Source organism: Giraffa tippelskirchi, chromosome 10 (genome assembly GCF_054371585.1).
Source record: "Giraffa tippelskirchi isolate mGirTip1 chromosome 10, T2T-mGirTip1v1.2.pri, whole genome shotgun sequence".
NCBI classification, from domain to species: Eukaryota; Metazoa; Chordata; class Mammalia; order Artiodactyla; family Giraffidae; genus Giraffa; species Giraffa tippelskirchi.
The window spans coordinates 106,427,914-106,449,412 of record NC_137284.1 but is presented as its reverse complement, the minus strand read 5'-3'; the positions used below and the strand labels follow the sequence as shown (position 1 = coordinate 106,449,412).

General features: G+C 38.6%; 2 protein-coding genes across 62 annotated transcripts in view; one reads left to right on the top strand and one right to left on the bottom strand.

The window, feature by feature from the left end:
- ANLN (anillin, actin binding protein) overlaps positions 1-21,499 on the top strand; it is a 159,195-nt gene that overhangs the window by 50,993 nt on the left and 86,703 nt on the right. For 7 of the 18 annotated variants that reach the window (XR_014066756.1, XM_081534186.1, XM_081534178.1 and 4 more), the window contains exon 2: positions 18,121-18,200. The exons of the other annotated variants lie outside the window; for them this stretch is intronic. The gene's annotated coding sequence lies outside the window, so the exon portion shown is untranslated. The remainder of the gene's footprint in view (positions 1-18,120; positions 18,201-21,499) is intronic. 18 annotated transcript variants of the gene reach the window in all.
- MATCAP2 (microtubule associated tyrosine carboxypeptidase 2) overlaps positions 1-21,499 on the bottom strand; it is a 76,040-nt gene that overhangs the window by 21,071 nt on the left and 33,470 nt on the right. For 4 of the 44 annotated variants that reach the window (XM_081534234.1, XM_081534236.1, XM_081534233.1 and 1 more), the window contains one exon: positions 1,603-1,667. The exons of the other annotated variants lie outside the window; for them this stretch is intronic. The gene's annotated coding sequence lies outside the window, so the exon portion shown is untranslated. The remainder of the gene's footprint in view (positions 1-1,602; positions 1,668-21,499) is intronic. 44 annotated transcript variants of the gene reach the window in all.

Genomic DNA, 21,499 nt, shown 5'->3' with positions numbered 1-21,499 from the left:
AGTTCTCAGTTTCTCTTGACTTCTCTAAGACCATCTGGTGGTTTTGCAGAACTCAGAAGGTATGTCTCCAGACTAATCGCTAGTATATAATTACCACTTGGATAAAGAAAAAAAATATTTCCAATTTTTAAGAATACACAAAATTAATGGTTAATGAACTCATCAACCATTCTTCTGTGATGATCCTATAGAACTTGATGTTCTTCTTTGGCAGAAAACACAAGTCTCAACGTTACTAAAAATACTTTTTATCTTTCATTCAGGGCAGGGTAATATCTACTTTTCATTCTTCATAAATTTTCACTTGAAAAGAATATGAATGTTGAGATCTTTTTCTCTAAACAGAACTTTACAGAAAGAAAGCCTAAGAAAAGTAAGAAAACTGGTAAAAAAAAAATCACAGATGATCAGCATCTGTGGGAAAGCCACCAAAAAAGTAAACATAAGAATGGAAAATGTTACTGAAAGATCTTCTGGAAAAAACATCTGGAAAATTCACATATATATCTTATATGAATGGTGACAGAAGCTAGAAAATTCAGATACCTGTTATATTAAGTCTACAATTGCTAGCTGTCATCAACCTCTAGAGTCACACTACCTGAGCTGACATCCTGGCTCTGCCACCTGGCTGTGTGACTCTGAGCAAGTTACTAAACTTATTACTAAGCCTCCTCATCAGTAAATGAGGATAACTACAATAATGTCTACTTCATGGTTCTGTTGAGAAAAACTACCAACCTCTGTAAAGCACAGTGGCAGATACAAGTAGTCAATACATATCAATTATTACATCATCATTGTAATCACCAGTATGTCATCATTCTTTATAAATATCACCACTGTAGATGACAGACTCAACACAAAAACTACAGTAAAGTTCAGGCACTACAAGTTATAAGTAAACATATATATCCCCACTGGGACATACATATTACTCATAAACTAGGCATGAATCATCAAGTTATCGTAACAAGAAATGGCTTCAACAGGTCTGCCTGGCTTCTGTTCCCAGAGTTGTTATTACGAAAAGCGTTGCATTTCAAATTATAGCATGCTTGCTCAGTAGTGTCAGACTCTTTGCAACTCATGGACTGAAGCCCGCCAAACTCATCTGTCCCTGGAATTTTCTAGGCAAGAATACTCGAGTGGGTTGCCATTTCCTACTCCAGGGGATCTTCCAGACCCATAGACTGAACCCACTTCTCCTGCACTAGCAGGCAGAATTCTGTACCACTGTGCCACCTAGGAAAACCTTGGCCCAAAAGCCAGAAGCATTGAAATTGTCCTGGAAACTGGTTTCAACTTCAGAATTTTGCCTGCCTTGAAGATGCATGCATACTGAATCAGAACCTGCATTTTAACAACATTCCCCAGGTGATTCAGGAGCACAGTAGAAAGCTAGAAGGGTCTCAGAGAATGGGAAGACAGCAAATAACCCAGAGGCTAATTTACTTATCTGATAACCAGGATGATTAAAAGAACAAATCAGCACATAATTAAAAGACCATTTTAGCAGATTAGCTAAGGTATTTGCATACACTGGTCTAAAGGTCACTAATCATCAATATAACAGAGTTAGAAGAAAGTGAGAAATTTTGCCTTAATTCCATAAGAGACAGACGTGGTACTTCTATATTGGACTCATCTTTAGACCTAAAAAAAAGCTAAAGAAATTTTTTATTATAACTTGTGCTTATAAGTTTTTAAAAGTATCTACTTAATTTAGGAAAAATTAGCTTTTCTAGCATATGCTTACTCAGTAGGAAAATGTTATTATCTGGTTACTATTATAGCAGATATAAAACAGTCTAGAGAATTTAAAAAAACTTAAATACAGGTGATCCTAGTTATCACCAACAAATGGTACTTAATAGAAGGCCACTAAGAATTCACAATCATAGTAAGTATCCATTTATATTCATAATACGGAACAAAGATTTGATTGAAAGTTTATCCTGAAAAAGTACCCTAACAAATATAAGATTAAAAAATTACATTGGCAGTTTAACAACACTGGGAAAACCTTATTCCTATCAACTAACTATTACATACATCAAAAAAAAGAATAAAAATAGTGGGAGCTTTTTTGGAGAAGGGATGTAATTTTTCTGTCAAAATGACATACAACAGCACTCCATTTCTTTCACTGCATGACTTACATGCACCAGCGTGGTAGCAACCCTACATGGTAGCTACACAGATGGTCCCAAAAGCTTAGCTTAATATGAATTGTTGAATATGTCATATGCAATCATTCTTCACTGAAGTGCCCATCTTGTTGTCATCTCTAGATTTTTTTTTATTAGTTTTCAACTGGTCCAACCTAGACACATTTGTCAGTGATCACACAGATTTCCAATATCCTTCACTGACTTCCCAATCCATTTGCATTAGACTCCAACATAGAGAGACAGTGGTTGGAGAGGTGAATAAATTCAAGTTTTAAGACACAAGTCAGCAGTGTTCAGTGGTTACTTCATCAGTGAGTATTTTTGTGTGACAACAATTTCTGCTTCGTTATGTAGCCTCCTACAGGCCACAAGTATTTTACAAGTATGATTTCAACTTTGGAAAAAAGAAAAGGCAATAAGCAATTTTAAAAGGCACAAAGAAGCCTGGAAGGATACACCCAAATGCTACATGATATGATGCTCATCTTTGAGACGGGGTAATGTGCTACACTGATGTTTATTTGCACTTTACAGGAGTTTTTAAAATTGTTTACAATATGCAAAGGAAAAATCATTTTTTCTAGCTTCCCTGAGGTACAACTGACAAATAAAAATTGCACAATGATGTGTTTAAGGTATATAATGTGATGACAATATATATATATACACACACACACACAGTGGAATGAATACTACAATCAAATTAATTTACGAATCCATCACCTCACATATGCAGTGGGAACATCTAAGATCTTAGCAAATTTCAAAGTATAAAATATATTATTATTACCTATAATCATTATGCTGTTTATTAGATACCCAGGACTTATTCCAAGTTTATAACTGAATTTTGGTACCCTTTGATCCACACCTCGCCACAAGTTCTTATTTTTAAAACAGGAAAAAAAAAAAAAGTTCATCCTTTCCCCCTAGAGCTCAGAGAATCAGTATCTATAACCACTTTGAGAATCAAACTTTCACACAGCTTCACATGGTTAATACGTTTAAGAGGCAATAAATTTGATGTCAAATCTCTCTTCTCCATTAGTATCATTAATATCACGGTAATCCAAGCCTATGCCCCAACCAGTAATGCTGAAGAAGCTGAAGGTGAATAGTTCTATGAAGACCTATAAGACCTTTTAGAACTAACACCCAAAAAAGATGTCCTTTTCATTATAGGGGACTGGAATGCAAAAGTAGGAAGTCAGGAAACACCTGGAGTAACAGGCAAATTTGGCCTTGGAGTACAGAATGAAGCAGGGCAAAAGCTAATAGAGTTTTGCCAAGAGAATGCACTGGTCATAGCAAACACCCTCTTCCAGCAACACAAGAGAAGACTCTACACATGGACATCACCAGATGGTCAATACCGAAATCAGACTGATTATATTCTTTGCAGCCAAAGATGGAGAAGCTCTATACAGTCAGCAAAAACAAGACCCGGAGCTGACTGTGGCTCAGATCATGAACTCCTTATTGCCAAATTCAGACTTAAATTGAAGAAAGTGGGGAAAATCACTAGACCATTCAGGTATGACCTAAATTAAATCCCTTATGATTATACAGTGGAAGTGAGAAATAGATTTAAGGGACTAGATCTGATAGACAGAGTGCCTGATGAACTATGGATGGAGGTTCGTGACATTGTACAGGAGACAGGGATCCCCATGGAAAAGAAATGCAAAAAAGCAAAATGGCTGTCTGAGGAGGGCTTATAAATAGCTGTGAAAAGAAGAGAAGGGAGAAGCAAAGGAGAAAAGGAAAGATATTCCCATTTGAGTGCAGAGTTCCAAAGAATACCAAGCAGAGATAAGAAAGCCTTCCTCAGTGATCAGTGCAAAGAAATAGAGGAAAACAACAGAATGGGAAAGACTCGAGATCTCTTCAAGAAAATCAGAGATACCAAGGGAACATTTCATGCAAAGATGGGCTCAATAAAGGACAGAAATGGACCTAACAGAAGAAGATATTAAGAAGAGGTGGCAAGAATACACAGAAGAACTGTACAAAAAAGATCTTCATGACCCAGATAATCACGATGGTGTGATCACTCACCTAGAGCCAGACATTCTGGAATGTGAAGTCAAGTGGGCCTTAGGAAGCATCACTATGAACAAAGCTAGTGGAGGTGATGGAATTCCAGTTGAGCTATTTCAAATCCTGAAAGATGATGCTGTGAAAGTGCTGCCCTCAATATGCCAGCAAATTTGGAAAACTCAGCAGTGGCCACAGGACTGGAAAAGGTCAGTTTTCATTCCAATCCCAAAGAAAGGCAATTCCAAAGAATGCTCAAACAACCACACAGTTGCACTCATCTCACAAGCTAGTAAAGTAATGCTCAAAATTCTCCAAGCCAGGCTTCAGCAATACGTGAACCGTGAACTTCCAGATGTTCAAGCTGGTTTTAGAAAAGGCAGAGGAACCGGAGATCAAATTGCCAATATCAGCTGAATCATCGAAAAATCAAGAGAGTTCCAGAACTTCTGCTTTATTGACTATGCCAAAGCCTTTGACTGTGTGGATCACAATAAACTGTGGAAAATTCTGAAAGAGATGGGCATACCAGACCACCTGACCTGCCTCTTGAGAAACCTGTATGCAGGTCAGGAAGCAACAGTTAGAACTGGACATGGAACAACAGACTGGTTCCAAATAGGAAAAGGAGTACGTCAAGGCTGTCTATTGTCACCCTGCTTATTTAACTTATATGCAGAGTACATCATGAGAAACGCTGGCCTGGAGGAAACACAAGCTGGAATCAAGATTGCCAGGAGAAATATCAATAACCCCAGATATGCAGATGACACCACCCTTATGGCAGAAAGTGAAGAGGAACTAAAGAGCCTCTTGATGAAAGGGAAAGAGGAGAGTGAAAAAGTTGGCTTCAAGCACAATATTCAGAAAACTAAGATCATGGCATCTGGTCCCATGGAAGTGGTCCACTGGAGAAGGGCATGGCAAACCACTTCAGTATTCTTGCCTTGAGAACCCCATGAACAGTATGAAAAGGCAAAAAGATAGGACACTGAAAGATGAACTCCCCAGGTCAGTAGGTGCCCAATATGCTAATGGAGATCAGTGGAGAAATAACTCCAGAAAGAATGATGGGATGGAGCCAAAGCAAAAACGATACCCAACTGTGGATGTGACTGGTGATAGACGCAAAGTCCGATGCTGTAAAGAGCAATATTGCATAGGAACGTGGAATGTTAGGTCCATGAATCAAGGCAAACTGGAAGTGGTCAAACAGGAGATGGCACGAGTGAACATCAACATTCTAGGAATCAGCGAACTAAGATGGACTGGAATGGGTGAATTTAACTCAGATGACCATTATATCTACTACTGTGGACAAGAATCCCTTAGAAGAAATGGAGTAGCCATCATGGTCAACAAAAGAGTCCACAATGCAGTACTTGGATGCAATCTCAAAAACGACAGAATGATCTCTGTTCGTTTCCAAGGCAAACCATTCAATATCACGGTAATCCAAGTCTATGCCCCGACCAGTAACGCTGAAGAAGCTGAAGTTGAACGGTTCTATGAAGACCTACAAGACCTCCTATAACTAACACCCAAAAAAGATGTCCTTTTCATTACAGGGGACTGGAATGCAAAAGTAGGAAGTCAAGAAACACCTGGCGTAACAGGCAAGTTTGGCCTTGGAGTACAGAATGAAGCAGGGCAAAGGCTAATAGAGTTTTGCCACGAGAATGCACTGGTAATAGCAAACACCCTATTCCAACAACACAAGAGAAGATTCTACACGTGGACATCACCAGATGGTCAACACCGAATCAGATTGATTATATTCTTTGCAGCCAAAGATGGAGACGCTCTATACAGTCAGCAAACACAAGACTGGGAGCAGACTGTGGCTCAGATCATGAACTGCTTATTGCCAAATTCAGACTTAAATTGAAGAAAGTAGGGAAAACCACTAGACCATTCAGGTATGACCTAGATCAAATCCCTTATGAGTATACAGTAGAAGTGACAAATAGATTTAAGGGACTAGACCTGATAGACAGAGTGCCTGATGAACTATGGACAGAGGTTCGTGACATTGTACAGGAGACAGGGATCAAGAAAATCCCCATGGAAAAGAAATGCAAAAAAGCAAAATGGCTGTCTGAGGAGGCCTTACAGATAGCTGGGAAGAGAAGAGAAGCAAAAAGCAAAGGAGAAAAGGAAAGATATTCCCATCTCAATGCAGAGTTCCAAAGAATAGCAAGGAGAGATAAGAACGCCTTCCTCAGGATCAGTGCAAAGAAATAGAGGAAAACAACAGATTGGGAAAGACTAGAGATCTCTTCAAGAAAATTAGAGATACCAAAGGAACATTTCATGCAAAGATAGGCTCGATAAAGGACAGAAATTGTATGGACCTAACAGAAGCAGAAGATATTAAGAAGAGATGCTGGAGAGGGTGTGGAGAAAAGGGAACCCTCTTACACTGTTGGTGGGAATGCAAACTAGTACAGCCACTATGGAGAACAGTGTGGGGATTCCTTAAAAAACTGGGAATAGAACTGCCATATGACCCAGCAATCCCACTGCTGGGCATATACACCGAGGAAACCAGAATTGAAAGAGACGCGTGTACCCCAATGTTCATCGCAGCACTGTTTACAATAGCCAGGACATGGAAGCAACCTAGATGTCCATCAGCAGACAAATGGATAAGGAAGCTGTGGTACATATACACAATGGAATATTACTCAGCCATTAAAAATACATTTGAATCGGTTCTACTGAGATGGATGAAACTGGAGCCCATTATACAGAGTGAAGTAAGCCAGAAAGAAAAACAACAATACAGTATACTAATGCATATATATGGAATTTGAAAGATGGTAACGATAACCCTATATGCGAGACAGAATAAGAGACACAGATGCATAGAACAATTTTATGGACTCTGAGGGAGAAGGTGAGGGTGGGACGTTCTGGGAGAATAGCATTGAAACATGTATATTATCATATGTGAAACAGAACACCATTCCATGTTCGATGCATGAGACAAGGGCTCAGGGCCAGGGCAATGGGATGACCCAGAGGGATGGGATGGGGAGGGACTTGGGTGGGGGGTCCAGGAAGGGGAACTCATGTAAACCCATGGCTGATTCATGTCAATGTATGGCAAAAACTATTACAATATTGTAAAGTAATTAGCCCCCAACTAGAATAAATAAATTTATAAAAAAAAAAAAAAAAGAAGAGATGGCAAGAATACACAGAAGAACTGTACAAAAAAGATCTTCACGACCCAGATAATCACGATGGAGTGATCACTCACCTAGAGCCAGACATTCTGGAATGTGAAGTCAAGTGGGCCTTGGAAAGCATCACTACGAACAAAGCTAGTGGAGGTGATGGAATTCCAGTTGAGCTATTTCAAATCCTCAAAGTTGATGCTGTGAAAGTGCTGCACTCGATATGCCAGCAAATTTGGAAAACTCAGCAGTGGCCACAGGACTGGAAAAGGTCAGTTTTCGTTCCAATCCCAAAGAAAGGCAATGCCAAAGAATGCTCAAACTACCACACAATTGCACTCATCTCACATGCTAGTAAAGTAATGCTCAAAATTCTCCAAGCTAGGCTTCAGCAATATGTGAACCGTGAACTTCCAGATGTTCAAGCTGGTTTTACAAAAGGCAGAGGAACCAGAGATCAAATTGCCAGTATCCGCTGGATCATCGAAAAAGCAAGAGAGTTCCAGAAAAACATCTATTTCTGCTTTATTGACTATGCCAAAGCCTTTGACTGTGTGGATCACAATAAACTGTGGAAAATTCTGAAAGAGATGGGAATACCAGACCATCTGACCTGTCTCTTGAGAAACCTGTATGCAGGTCAGGAAGCAACAGTTAGAACTGGACATGGAACAACAGACTGGTTCCAAATAGGAAAAGGAGTCCGTCAAGGCTGTATATTGTCACCCTGCTTATTTAACTTATATGCAGAGTACATCATGAGAAACACTGGGCTGGAAGAAACACAAGCTGGAATCAAGATTGCCGGGAGAAATATCAATAACCTCAGATATGCAGATGACACCACCCTTATGGCAGAGAGTGAAGAAGAACTAAAGAGCCTCTTGATGAAGGTGAAGGAGGAGAGTGAAAAAGTTGGCTTAAAGCTCAACGTTCAGAAAACTAAGATCATGGCATCTGGTCCCATCACTCCATGGGAAATAGATGGGGAAACAGTGGAAACAGTGTCAGACTTTATTTTTTTGGGCTTCAGAATCAGTGCTGATGGTGACTGCAGCCATGAAATTAAAAGACGCTTACTCCTTGGAAGGAAGGTTATGGCCAACCTAGACAGCATATTTAAAAGCAGAGACATTACTTTGCCAACAAAAGTCCGTCTAGTCAAGGCTATGGTTTTTCCAGTGGTCACGTATGGATGTGAGAGTTGGACGGTGAAGAAAGGTGAGCGCCGCAGAATTGATGCTTTTGAGCTGTGGTGTTGGAGAAGACTCTTGCGAGTCCCTTGGACTGCAAGGAGATCCAATCAATCCATCCTAAAAGAGATCAATCCTGGGTGTTCATTGGAAGGTCTGATGTTGAAGCTGAAACTCCAATACTTTGGCTACCTGATGCGGAGAGCTGACTCATTTGAAAAGACCCTGATGCTGGGAAAGACTGAAGGCAGGAGGAGAAGGGGATGACAGAGGATGAGATGGTTGGATGGCATCACCGACTCGATGAACATGGGTTTGGGTAGACTCCGGGAGTTGGTGATGGACAGAGAGGCCTGGCGTGCTGCAATTCATGGGGTCGCAAAGAGTCAGACACGACTGAGCGACTGAACTGAACTGAACTGATCTTTAATGAATATAGATGCAAAACTTCTGAACAAAATATTAGCAAACCAAATCCCAACAACACATAAAAAAAAGATCACACACCATGACCAAGTGGGATTCATCCCCAATTCACAAGGGCGGTTCAGCATACACAAAATCAACCACATTACACCCCATTAACAAAAGTCAAAAACCACACATATCTCAATAGATGTAGAAAAAGCACTTAACAAAATTCAGCATCCATTCATGATAAAAACTCTTACCAAAGCAGGAACAGAGGGAACATATCTCAACACAATAAAAGCTATTTATGACAAACCCACAGATAATACTCAACAGTGAAAAGCTAGAAGCCTTGCCACTAAAATCTGGAACAAGTTAAGGATGCCCACTCTCACCACTTCTCTTCAACATAGTATTGGAGGTCCTAGCAGCAATCAGACAAGAAAATGAAGGAAAAGGTATCCAAATTGGAAAGGAAAAGATAAAATTGTCACTATATGCAGGTGATATGATACTATAGAAAACCCTAGGGACTCCACACAAAAACTAGGCAAAACATTCTGACATAAATCATACCAATATTTTCTTAGGTTAGTCTCCCAAGGAAATTGAAACAAAAGCAAAAATAAAGAAATGGGACATAATCAAACTTACAAACTTTTGCACAGTAAAGAAAACCATTTTTAAAAAAATGAAAAGATAACTTATGGAAGAAAAATTTGCAAATGATGCAACAGACAAGGTTGTAATCTTAAAATATATAAATATCTCATACAACTCAACAACAAAAAACCCAATCAAAAAATGGGCAGATGACCTTAATAGGCATTTCCCTAAAGAAGACATGCAGATGGCCAGCAGGCACATAAAAAGATGCTCAACATCACTAATTATTAGAGAAAAGCAAATGAAAACTACAATGAGGTACCACCTCACACTGTTCAGAATGGTCATCATTTAAAAGTCTACAAATAACAAATGTTGGAGAGGGTATGAGGGAACCCCCCCGTGCTGCTGGTGGGAATGTAGTTGGTTCAGCCACCAAGAAAAGAAGTATGGAGGTTCCTCAGAAAACTAAAAACAGAATGGTAATGTGGTAATATGGTAATATGATCCGGCAATCCCACTCCTGGGAATATAACTGGACAAGACTATAATACAAAAAGATACACGCACCGCTATGTTCACAGCAGCATGGTTCACAACAGCCAAGACATGGAAACAACCTAAATGGCAATCAACAGATGAGTGGATAAAGGTGGTGGGGTACATATATACACTGGAATACTACTGAGGCATAAAAAAGAATAATGTCATTTGTAGCAACATGGAAACAACTAGAAATTATCATACTAAGTGAAGTAAGTCAGAAAGAGAAAGACAAATAGCATATGGTGGTAGTGGTTTAGTCGCTAAGTCATGTCCGACTCTCTGTGGCCCCGGGGACTATAGCCTGCCAGGGTCCTCTGTCCATGGGGTTTCTCAGGCAAGAATACTGGAGTGGGTTGCTATTTCCTTTTCCAGGGGATCTTCCTGACCCAGAGACTGAACCCACGTCTCCTGCATTGCAGGCAGTCGCAGGTTCTTTAGCACTGAGCCATGTGGAAAGCTCCATATAGCATGTGATATCACTTATATGTGGAATCTAAAATGTAGCACAAATGAGCCTATCTATAAAACAGAAACAGACTCATCGAGAATAGACTTGGGCTTGCCAAGGGAGGCAGAAGGGAGAGAGAGGGAAGGACCAGGAGTTTCAAGAAATGGTGCTGGGATAACTGGGTATAAATAAAAGAATAAAACTGAACCCCTACCACATATCACATACAAAAATTAAATCAAAATGTATCAAAGACATAAATGTTAGAGCTACACACAAAACTCTTAGAAGAAAGCATAGGCACACATTTCATGACCTTGTATTAGGCAGTGGTTTCTTAGATATGACACCAAAACATCACATAGCAAAATAGGTAAGGTGGACTTCATCCAAATTAAAAGCTTTTGTGCTTCAAAGGTCACCATCAAGAAAGCAGAAAGACAACCCACAGAATGGGAGAAACGTTTACAAATTTCGCATGTGAAAAGTGACATATCTAAAATATATTAAGAATTCCTATAACTCAATAATATAAATACAAATAATCCAATTAAAAAATAGGCAAAAGATCCAAACAGTTCTCCAAAGAAGATATACAAATGACCAATAACCTCATAAAAAGATGTTCAACATCATTAGTCATCAGAGAAATAGAAATTAAAACCACAATGATATATCACTTCACACCCACTAGAACAGCTATAAAAACAAAAACGAGTTGACAAAAAAAGAAAAGAGTTGACAATGATGTGGAGAAACAAACTCATATACTGTTGGTGGGAATGTAAAATGATGCAGACATTTTGGAAAAGTTTTCCTTAAAAGGTTAGACACAGAGTTCCCATATGACCCATTATATATAATCTCTGATCTCCTACCATATGACCAACTACCATATAATCTACTATTAATACTAGGTATATACCCAAGATAACCAAGAACATGTTCACACAAAAATCTAGACACAAATGTTCATAGCAGCATTGTTCATAACAGCCAAAAAGTGGAAACAATCTAAATATCTATCAACTGATGAATGGACTAATACAATGTAATATATATATGGAATATTATCCAATAATAAAAAGTAATGAAACATGCTATGATATGGATTAATCTTGAAAACATGATAAACATGCTAAGTAAATGAATACAGTCACACTGAACCACATATTGTATGACTCCATTTATCTGAAATGTCTGGAACAGTTAAATCCATAAAAAGAAAAATAGATTGATGGTTGTCTAAGGCTGGGTGGGGGTGGGAGTGTTGGTGAGAAATGGTGAGTCACGTCTAATGAGTACAGGGTTTCCTTTTTCAGGTGATAAAATGTTCTCAAATTTGATAGTGATAATGACTACATAATCCTAAGCATATTGACAATCACTTAACTGTACACTTTAGATGGATTAACTACATGGCATGTGAATTATATCCTCATAAAGCCATCATTTAAAAAATGAATAGTAATCAAACAGCACAGTATAATATTTAAACCACTAATTCAGAAAACGAAAAATCTCTGTAGAAAACTTACAGCACTATCTTGTATGATATAGCAAACTTTCTGAAAAATCTCAACACTCTGTTGAATGATCTACTTTTGGTTTACTTGCTGATTCTGTTTGCTGTTTAGCAATTTAGAAATCTCACCATCAGTCAAAAGCCATTTCAACAGTCATGTGCTAAAAACCTATTTCCTTTTTCAAATGCAGCTTTCACTCAATGAAAAACTATATACAATAGGGACACTAATACAATATAAGCCTTGATGACACTGTTGAAAGACTAGAAGTCAAAAGATCTGGTTTTATGTTGGTGCCCTACCTTTTACTGACTGCGTGATCTTAGGTCTGTCATTTTACCTTTCAGGTTTAGTTTCTTCAATAGCAAAATGGAGATGAAAATCTTTGCCCTACTTACCTAATAGAGTTGGTGTGAGGATGAAATTAGAGATAGACACAGAGAGTAAAAGAGGGGAGGGAGAGAAAGAGAAAGAGAACTTGTTTTGTAGTCTATGTCCCATCTATGTCCCAAATGACTGTGGGCTTCCCAGGTGGCTAAGTGGTCAAGAATCTGTCTGCTGATGCAGGTTTGATCCCTGGGTCTAGAAGATTTCCTGGAGGAGGAAATGGCAACCCACTCCAGTATTCTTGCCTGGGAAATTCCATGGACAGAGGGGCCTGGCAGGCTACCATCAATGAGGTCCCAAAAGAATAGGACATGGCTTAGAGACTAAACAACAGAGGAAACATCCTTATATGCCAATGTTTTTAAAAACACTGAGCTGTCCCCCTAAAGAAACATATGTGCCCAATGAACTTGACCCTGAGTCACAAATTTGGATCTGTTTGTAGAGTATTTCATTGAATTTCTAGCATACAATTAATAACATCTTTCATTCATTCATCTTTATGGTTACTTTCTTTCTGCCAATCCCTGCTTTTATGTTTATATTTTAGAATCTTTTAGAATCTAATTCCAAGCCTTACCATTAGACTGACAGAGACTACACTGAAATTTACATAGTTTAATAATACTCTGTTGGCTGTCTGAATAAAATGTTGTGAAAACAGAAAGCTAAACTAAAGTGGGGCCCTAGAGGAAACAAGATGATATTCCAGGTAAAGGGGGATAATATTGTCAAAAGCATACACAAAGCAAAGAAAGTAAAATACAGAGCTTTTAGGCTATACAGGCACCAGGAAACTCATTTATTTAGTTCCAGGAACTCTGTGAGATTCTGGGAACAGTTGAAATAAATAAAATACACTTTTATAAAAGATGTTAGTCTCATGCTAAAGGCAAAAAAAGAAACTTAAGGATGATAACAGAGTGATACATGTCATGACAGATAATCTGCACAAGATGCTATGGGAGTATAGAGTTGACTTTGGAAACCTAAGCATGAGCTAGAACAGGAAACATGAAAGACCTGTAGGCCATGATAAAAATTGTGTACTTTATCCTGAATTATGAGGATCTCTAAAGTTTTGCAGGAAGGAAAGTGACACAATCAGATTTGTACCTTAGACACTGACAGTAGTGTGGAGAGCAGGAAAAACTGCATTTGCCAATAATTCAGTTTTCCATAAGATAGACTCTTAAACTGTGACCAGATTATAATAAAAAGAAAAATGTTTCAATAAATTATATTCTACATATGCAGAACCCAGGAAATAGATCCGAGACACTGAGTCTGCCTTCAGTGAAGGAACAAGTGAAGGAACACAGCAGGGCAAAGAAAACCGTCACCTACAGCCTCCCCTCAGTCCCGTCTGCCCCTTCTGTCAGCAGGGCTGGGGGTAGCTTGGATGCATACAGTGTCAAATGGGAGAGTGAGAGGGTCAATACTACCAAGAGAAGGTATCTGTGAACAGTACAAATTAGTACTGCAAACTCTTCTTTCACTACCTACAAGGAAGAAGTAGATATTCAAGCTGTTTTGGAGAAAAGAATTTGTTAAGATAAGAACCTGAGATTGCAGGTTAGGCAAGTTTTCAAAGGCACATCAATGAAGTGTTGTTTCAATGAGTCATCAAGGTCATACCGTCTTCCAAGGACACACAGTCTGATTGAGGTGTTTCCATCTCTGGAAGAAAATCTTCCTTGATATTAGGTTAAGAAATGACCTTATGTCTCCAATCTAATACACAAAACTACTATGAGAGGTACGAAATTCAAAATACTCTTATAACTTTAATGAATCTGGAAAAAGGCTTGTGATTTGCTCAACAAAAAATTGTGTCACCTAAGAAGAAGGCTAGTTTAAAGAAGGCTTGCTTTTCCCTCCCCCTTTATTATCTGGACAACTTCAGGTCTACCAACACAAAATACCTTAATACTAGTACAATTAAAACATGGCCTCAAAAAAGTTTTATATCAAGATATATTTTTATCAGTGAAGGTATCTGATTTCCAATGGTGTTATTTCTACCAAAAAAGGAAAACGAACACTTGTCTTGTTTTAGAACACAACGTGATTTTATGTTATTTATTATGCATGCATTTTAATCTAACAATAAATTACCTATTCCATTTTCACTATAAACTCCAAAAGCAAGACATTTGCTGAGGACCACATTTAAAAATCTTTACGTTACGCTATCACTGGCCTCAAAACAGAGCTTATAGGTAATAGATCTGATCAATCAGAGGTGGCAAACTGGCAACCCAAGGGATGACTGTGGCCCACAAACAGGTTTTCAATGGTATGAACAACCTTTGTTTTTTTCTTTGAATTAGTTGTCAACATTTACAAATTAGAAGACTTTGTATAAAATTCAAGTTATCTATCTTCTCTTACAATTTCTGAGGATATGATACACTAGACCCAAACTGTAGCCCAACTGCTATCTGGTTTTCAGTTTGCTACAGTGCCCAGACAACTCCCTGCAAACATTTATGATCCCTGCTCAGATCCTACACATGTGACCCTAGCTGTATAAAGTCTCCTAACCAGGAAGAAAAAAAAAATTAGAATTTATTTCCTAGCATAATGAAGTTGGGTTTCCCTGATAGCTCAGTTGGTAAAGGATCCGCCTGCAATGCAGGAGACCCCAGTTCGATTCCTGGGTTGGGAAATCCGCTGGAGAATGGATAGGCTACCTACCCCAGTATTCTTGGGCTTCCCTTGTGGCTGAGCTGGTAAAGAATCTGCCTGCAATGCAGGAGACCTGGGTTTGATCTCTGGGTTGGGAAGATCCCCTGGAGAAGGGAAAGGCTACCCACTCCAGTATTCTGGCCTAGAGAATTCCATGGACTGTATAGTCCATGGAGTGGTCGCAAAGAGTCGGACACTACTGAGCAACTTTCACTTCACTTCATAATGAAGCTGGTCCATCGAGATACTTACTTTGAATATTTGAACTCTATAAATGAAAATGCAATGCTATGCCACAGAATGTTAAGCATTGCGTTATTCCAATGCAGGAAAAAAGTTAGTCAGAATTCTTTTCTCTAAATACCTCTGAGATTTTATGATAACTCTATCAAGCTACCTTTGGACCATTAACTTTCATTTACTTCAAGAAATAAATTTAATATACTCTAATTACATAAGCAGAACAGCTTTTTTTTTCAGTTAGGCAGATGTAGAATATGTTAATACCAAGTAATATCCTAACTCTTACATAATATGGTTATGATGAAGTGGTCGTTTTGAGACATCAAATACCTTTAAAAAAGCAACTGTTTCTTGCAGCTTGCTTTCTCAACTGGTACTGTCTCACTCATGGACATAGCTTTTTATAACAAGTCAAGTTTATGTCACTCTTAATGTTTTATTACTACTAAGACAATATGCCTGCACTTGGTAACATTATGACTTTGTACTCAGTCTCCAAGCCGTTGGAACTCGTCTGCTCTGAGGTATACACTTCCTTTCCTGACGACTACTCTCCTTCCCAGAGGGTGCCTTGTCTATGCTTTCCCCTCAAGACGCTGCTGGACTTCTGGTGACAGGGGCTAATTTTACAATCCAATAATGTTAAGTGTAATACCTTCGTACTAAGTTTCAAGTTCTCACATTTTAATTTTTTGCCCCCATACTACATACTCATGTAAACATGGTTGCCAGAGAGTAAGGAATTTACATTTTCCTATATTAAAGATACATTGTGAAGTTTAATGTAAAATTCACATGAATTCAATATAAAATATAGATTTGCTCACACCCTGATTTCCTTGGTTGTTCTCTTCCCATTTCTGCTGTTAGGCTACCTTCTCAGTAACCTTAGTTTAAAAAGCATTCTTTTGAATTGTCAAGTTGAACACACATTGTAGAAAGAACTGCATTGAAATGGTTTTTTCCACTAGGTTTTGTGCTTAGAGAAACAAATCTCACTTACTTGTAAAGTTAATTTTAACAAACCAAAATATTTGCCAATTATGGGTTGAGTTAATAAAGCACTGATACCTGAAGTAAAATAATTTTCAGTTAACACAGCTGGCAGAAACTCTGAGCTTCTCTGTGATTAACACATGATGTGGAAAGATAGCTAAACATTTTAACAAAACACATGACACACCTGAATACATAATGAGATGAAATGGAATCTTTAAGTGATTAGCCATAGTATTTTGTGGGCTGGAACTTAGGTGTGTGGTCCTAGAAAGGGCTCCAAGGATCATTGAGTCTGTTCCCCTCAATATATATATGAGGAAAATGAAGCAGACACTGTGCAATGTTTACATGAGTATATAGTACGGGTGCAAAAATTAAAAACAGAAACATTCTGCACCACAGTGTACAAGAAAAACTTCAGAGATCGGGTCTACCTCTCTCCTATCGAGTAAGGGTCCTAAAAATCAATCATAAGTCAAAGAATAATTTTTTAAAGAAGGCAATTCTTCAATTTCTTAATTACATTTATATGTCTAATAAACCTCTTAAGACAGTAATTCTTATAAATATCTATAAGATCCATTTCACTATTGGCTAAAAGGGTTATGTTTCAAAATACTGAAAAGATTAACATTTTTTATGGAGTGCTCTAGTATGCTAAGATGGAAAGATGAAAAAGACATTTTACTGTATGTTTTTTACATCATTTTTTTGCAAATATATCTACATATTTCTTCTAGTAATTACAAGTCCTTACCATCTGTTCTTCATTCATACTAACATTCTTCAATACTGAATCCCCCATCCCATCTTTCCTAACTGCATCTTCTCCAGAGGTTACAATATAAGATGCCTTGAACCAAACTGAAGGTTTTAAGAAGTTTTCTTCTTTATAAATCACTTCAGTGGGTTATTTCCACTTACATGGTGGATGTTAAACATCACTTCCTTCTACAGCCTCCACTTCATGCAACTGTTTGTGGCTGTTTCTGTCACTGTGTTTTCTACTTACTATGGCGAGTGTACACCATCACAGCAGGAAAGCTAAGATGACTGTCTTGATGAGAGCTATTCGAGAGGGAGGGAGCAGGGAGTAATCTTGCCATTTTAGCTAATCTATACCAATGTTTCCTTCCATTAATATGGATAATCAAAAACCAACTGTATTTGCAAATAACAATTATTCTGAAAAATGGAATGCCTTAGGAATAGGAAAACAATGGATATACTACTTCACTGAAGACATTTTGAAAATTCTTTTTAATTATTTTCAGTTGAAAATAACTTAAATTTTATTTTAACCCTCTTGTCAATTCTCAGTTGTGTATACGTCACATGAAATAGAAAGGAAACAGACGACATGCAATGAGGACAGTGGTCAACAGACAAAAGGTATATATTGTGGGAGCTGCAGAATCCCATGGACAGAGGAGCCTGGCAGGCGACAGTCCTTAGGGCCAGAGAGTCAGACACAACTGAAGCAACTTAGCACGCACACATGTGGGAGCTGTAATGGATGTTTCTGCTTTTTCCCTGGCAGAGTCAAAGGGGCATGGGGAGAGAAGTCAGTCACCTACAATGCTATGACAGCCTTTGGGGGCACTCTGTACTTGCTTCTTTCAGTTTACTCAGTTTACAGTCTAGGCACCCAGGTTTAACCTTGCTATTCTTTCCAAGGCACTAAATGACGATATATTATGGAGTTGAGACTGCAGCTGTAGCTGGAAGATGGGGATGGGTGCCGAAAACAGCAGAAGGTAAACACTCACCTTAAAGCTTCCAAAAATCAGCAACTAATAATCACTCTTTCACAGGTGGGCTCAAGCTCAGTTTGTAAATATCATCCCCTGAAATTGTGCCATACAACGGTCCTTTACAAAGCTGTAAGAAGCCAGACCTTATAACTGATCAGGAGTCTCAAACTGACAACGACCATAGCCCAGAGATGTTTTATTCGAGCAATACTGAGCTTTATTTTTTTTTTTTTAGTATTGAGTTTCGTATTCTTTTTCTAAATTCTGAATGTAAATGCCCTAAAAAAAAAAAACAACCCTAAGTCCACTATTCCCCATTTCTTATATCCTGTAAAGTCTGCAGGAAACCAGAAGTAGCCTCAAAAGAATCCTTTCACAATGAAGTCACAGGATGCAATTAACTTCTCCAGCAACTGAGTTGTAAAGAACATGTAAAGATTGGTCTACTAAAAAAAAAAAAAAAAAAAAAAAGATTGGTCTACTAATGAAACTGATTACACACTCAATGCCCAAGATTTTTTATCACAGGCTAGTCACATAAGCACCCCTATGCCTAACAAATCTAAAATTCCAGGCTCCCGAAAGGAAAAGAGGTATTCAATAAAATATACTGTTTGTACAAAGAGCATGGCAAGCTCCTCTTATCACTTAGGGAAAGTTTATTTCAGTGTAAGAAACTGTTCAACAGTAAGTTTCCAGACACTAGGCTCCAATTAATCCTGCAACCAAGGCTTTCTAAGGATGGTAGTCTCAGGCCTGTTCTCTTAACTCCTCTTATATATCTTTACCATTTCTTCCTTGACAGCCAGCGGGGTAGCCTCAGCCCAGGGTCTTTACCCAACACCCAAAAGCCGTCCTTCTCCCCCCATTTTCCAATCACTGATGATCCCCACTGCTTCAGCTTTACTAACAAGTAAGAACATAATTCAAACTTTAATTTATAAGCCAAACAAAAGTTAACTTATTTTGTCTATGTTATTAACTATCACTCGACCAATCAGGGCTTCCAGCTAGCAGGATACTAGCCATGATCTACAATGAGATATGATTCCAGTTAGAGGTGGAAAATCAGTTACTCAAGCTACCCACTGGCTTTATCATATAAACATATATTTTCATTTGACTGCTGGAAATACTGCCAAGGATTCCTATCACTGCCCTGAAGACCCCCATCTCTCACCTCCCATCTTGTTCAACAACATGCTGGGTCTGAAGCCATTATGGATTTGATACCTAGGTTTTCCAGGATGGTCAGCCACAAACAAGTAAGGTAGAATGTACTGGCTGCCAGTTCACTGCTCAAATGTGCCACTAAGGCTTTACTTCTGACTCATTGGTGAGGAGGCACCTGACCCCGGACAGCTTTCAGCATTTTCTCATCCCAGATCCCTTCTTCAGCACTAGGAAGTACTGCGCTCTTTCCTGAAAAGATCCACAACCTCAGAAAACAGACATTCTCAGTTTCTGACTCGCAAGGGTTGAAGAGCTGAGAGGAGCTGAGACCCACAATGGCTGCCAGCAAGAGGCTAAGCAGGGTTCAGCAGGCTCCACGTGGAGTTACTTTCAAGTCCTGCAGCCCATGCTAAATGCTCTGAACCACCTAAAGGGGCCGAGTACCTCCTGAGGAACCTACTGCCTAGACTAGAAAAAAAACTGAGTCCTGGAACTCCTTGACATTGACAGCGCAACCAATTAGGAATGAATAGAACCTGGGCACTACCTTGGTTCCACTATGGTAGACTTATCTAGCCTGGATTTACCATTGTTCTGCCAATCTGTGCACTAAAGAGGACCACAGTCACTGTCCAACAACAATACAGATTGCCTGCCTTGGAAAGATCCAGATCGTGAAACTTACAAGACTACCAGCTAGGGGTTGGCAAGGCCTCAAGGGTGGAGGCCAGAGACCAGTGGGCTAGTTGGCCATCCTGACCCCTCTGAGCAGCACAATTCTAAGTCCTGCAGCTAGCCCTGAAGCTGCTGCTTTAACTTCACAGCTGGGAAGGGGAAGGATGTATCATGTCAGAATTCATTCAGATGCTAAGTAGGAACTTAAGCATATTTTATGGGGGCCCTGTTCTGATGAATCTCCTTTATTTGATTAAAGTGGTTTGAAGTACATTTGGCTTTTGTTGTAATCCTTCTCCCAAATGGTGGTATTTGAAGTATTTAATATCAGCCAGCTAGGATTGCTCATCCTATTTAGAAGTCTCAAACGACCCAAGCATAAGAAGTTGGATTTGGGCTAAAATAAAGATTGTAGGGCCAGAAACCAAGCACTGTCAATTCTCAATCTTTGGAGATGCTGATGCTTCCTAACTCCCATCCAAGGACATGAAAGAGCATTCATTTTGACCTAATGGTGGGAAATCCCTTTACCAACTGGTAGGGCTTGCAGTAAGATGCCAAATTAAAGAATACTGATAAAGAAATCTCAGCCATCTCTTTTAGCATTAAGGGGGAAAAACGCAAATAGCATTTTTATAATACTGTCAATTTGAGGGGAATGTAATATACACTACTGTATATAAAACAGATAACTAATAAAGACCTACTGTATAGCACAGGGATCTCTGCTCAATACTCTATAATAACCTATATGGGAAAAGAATCTAAAAGAGAGTGCATACATGTATAACAGATATACTTTTCTGTACATCTGAAACACAATACTGTAAATCAACTATACTCCAATTAAAAAAGGGGGGGGAGGATGCACCTTGCCTGAGCGACTAAAAGAAAGAAAGAAAGGCTTTAAAAGACTGGTCAAATTTCATATAATCTATAACAAACAATAAAAAAAAAAATTGCTGGCCACAAATCCAAAGAACTTGCACTGCAGCAAAATGCTAAAACAGGGCATCTGCTAAAGACAAATGGAATCATGCGCCTTCATGGAGCCTACAGATTTTCAACCAGTGATGAAACCAAGTTGAACCTAATAATGCATTATAAAAATCCTATACAAAGTTAATTTAACCAAATGTAGTCTACTTTTAAGATCTTAGCTCTATGCCCTGAAGGTAAATATCAGCCAATTTCTCCTCAAAAACTTAAGCAGATTTTGAAGTTCATAAGACCTTAACACACAAAACTATGTGCTAAATATCTAAATTGAGCAATTGGAAAGAGATGCTTTTATCATCTGCATCATGATTTGCTAATAACCCTGAAGGTAATTTTTAAAATTCCATTATTTTCTTCTTTAAGCGAATATTGAAATATTTGATGATTGTTAAAAATTTCAGTAAAGCATTAAGAAGTTCTTTGGCAAGTTTCAAGCCTCAGTCCCCAAAATGCCA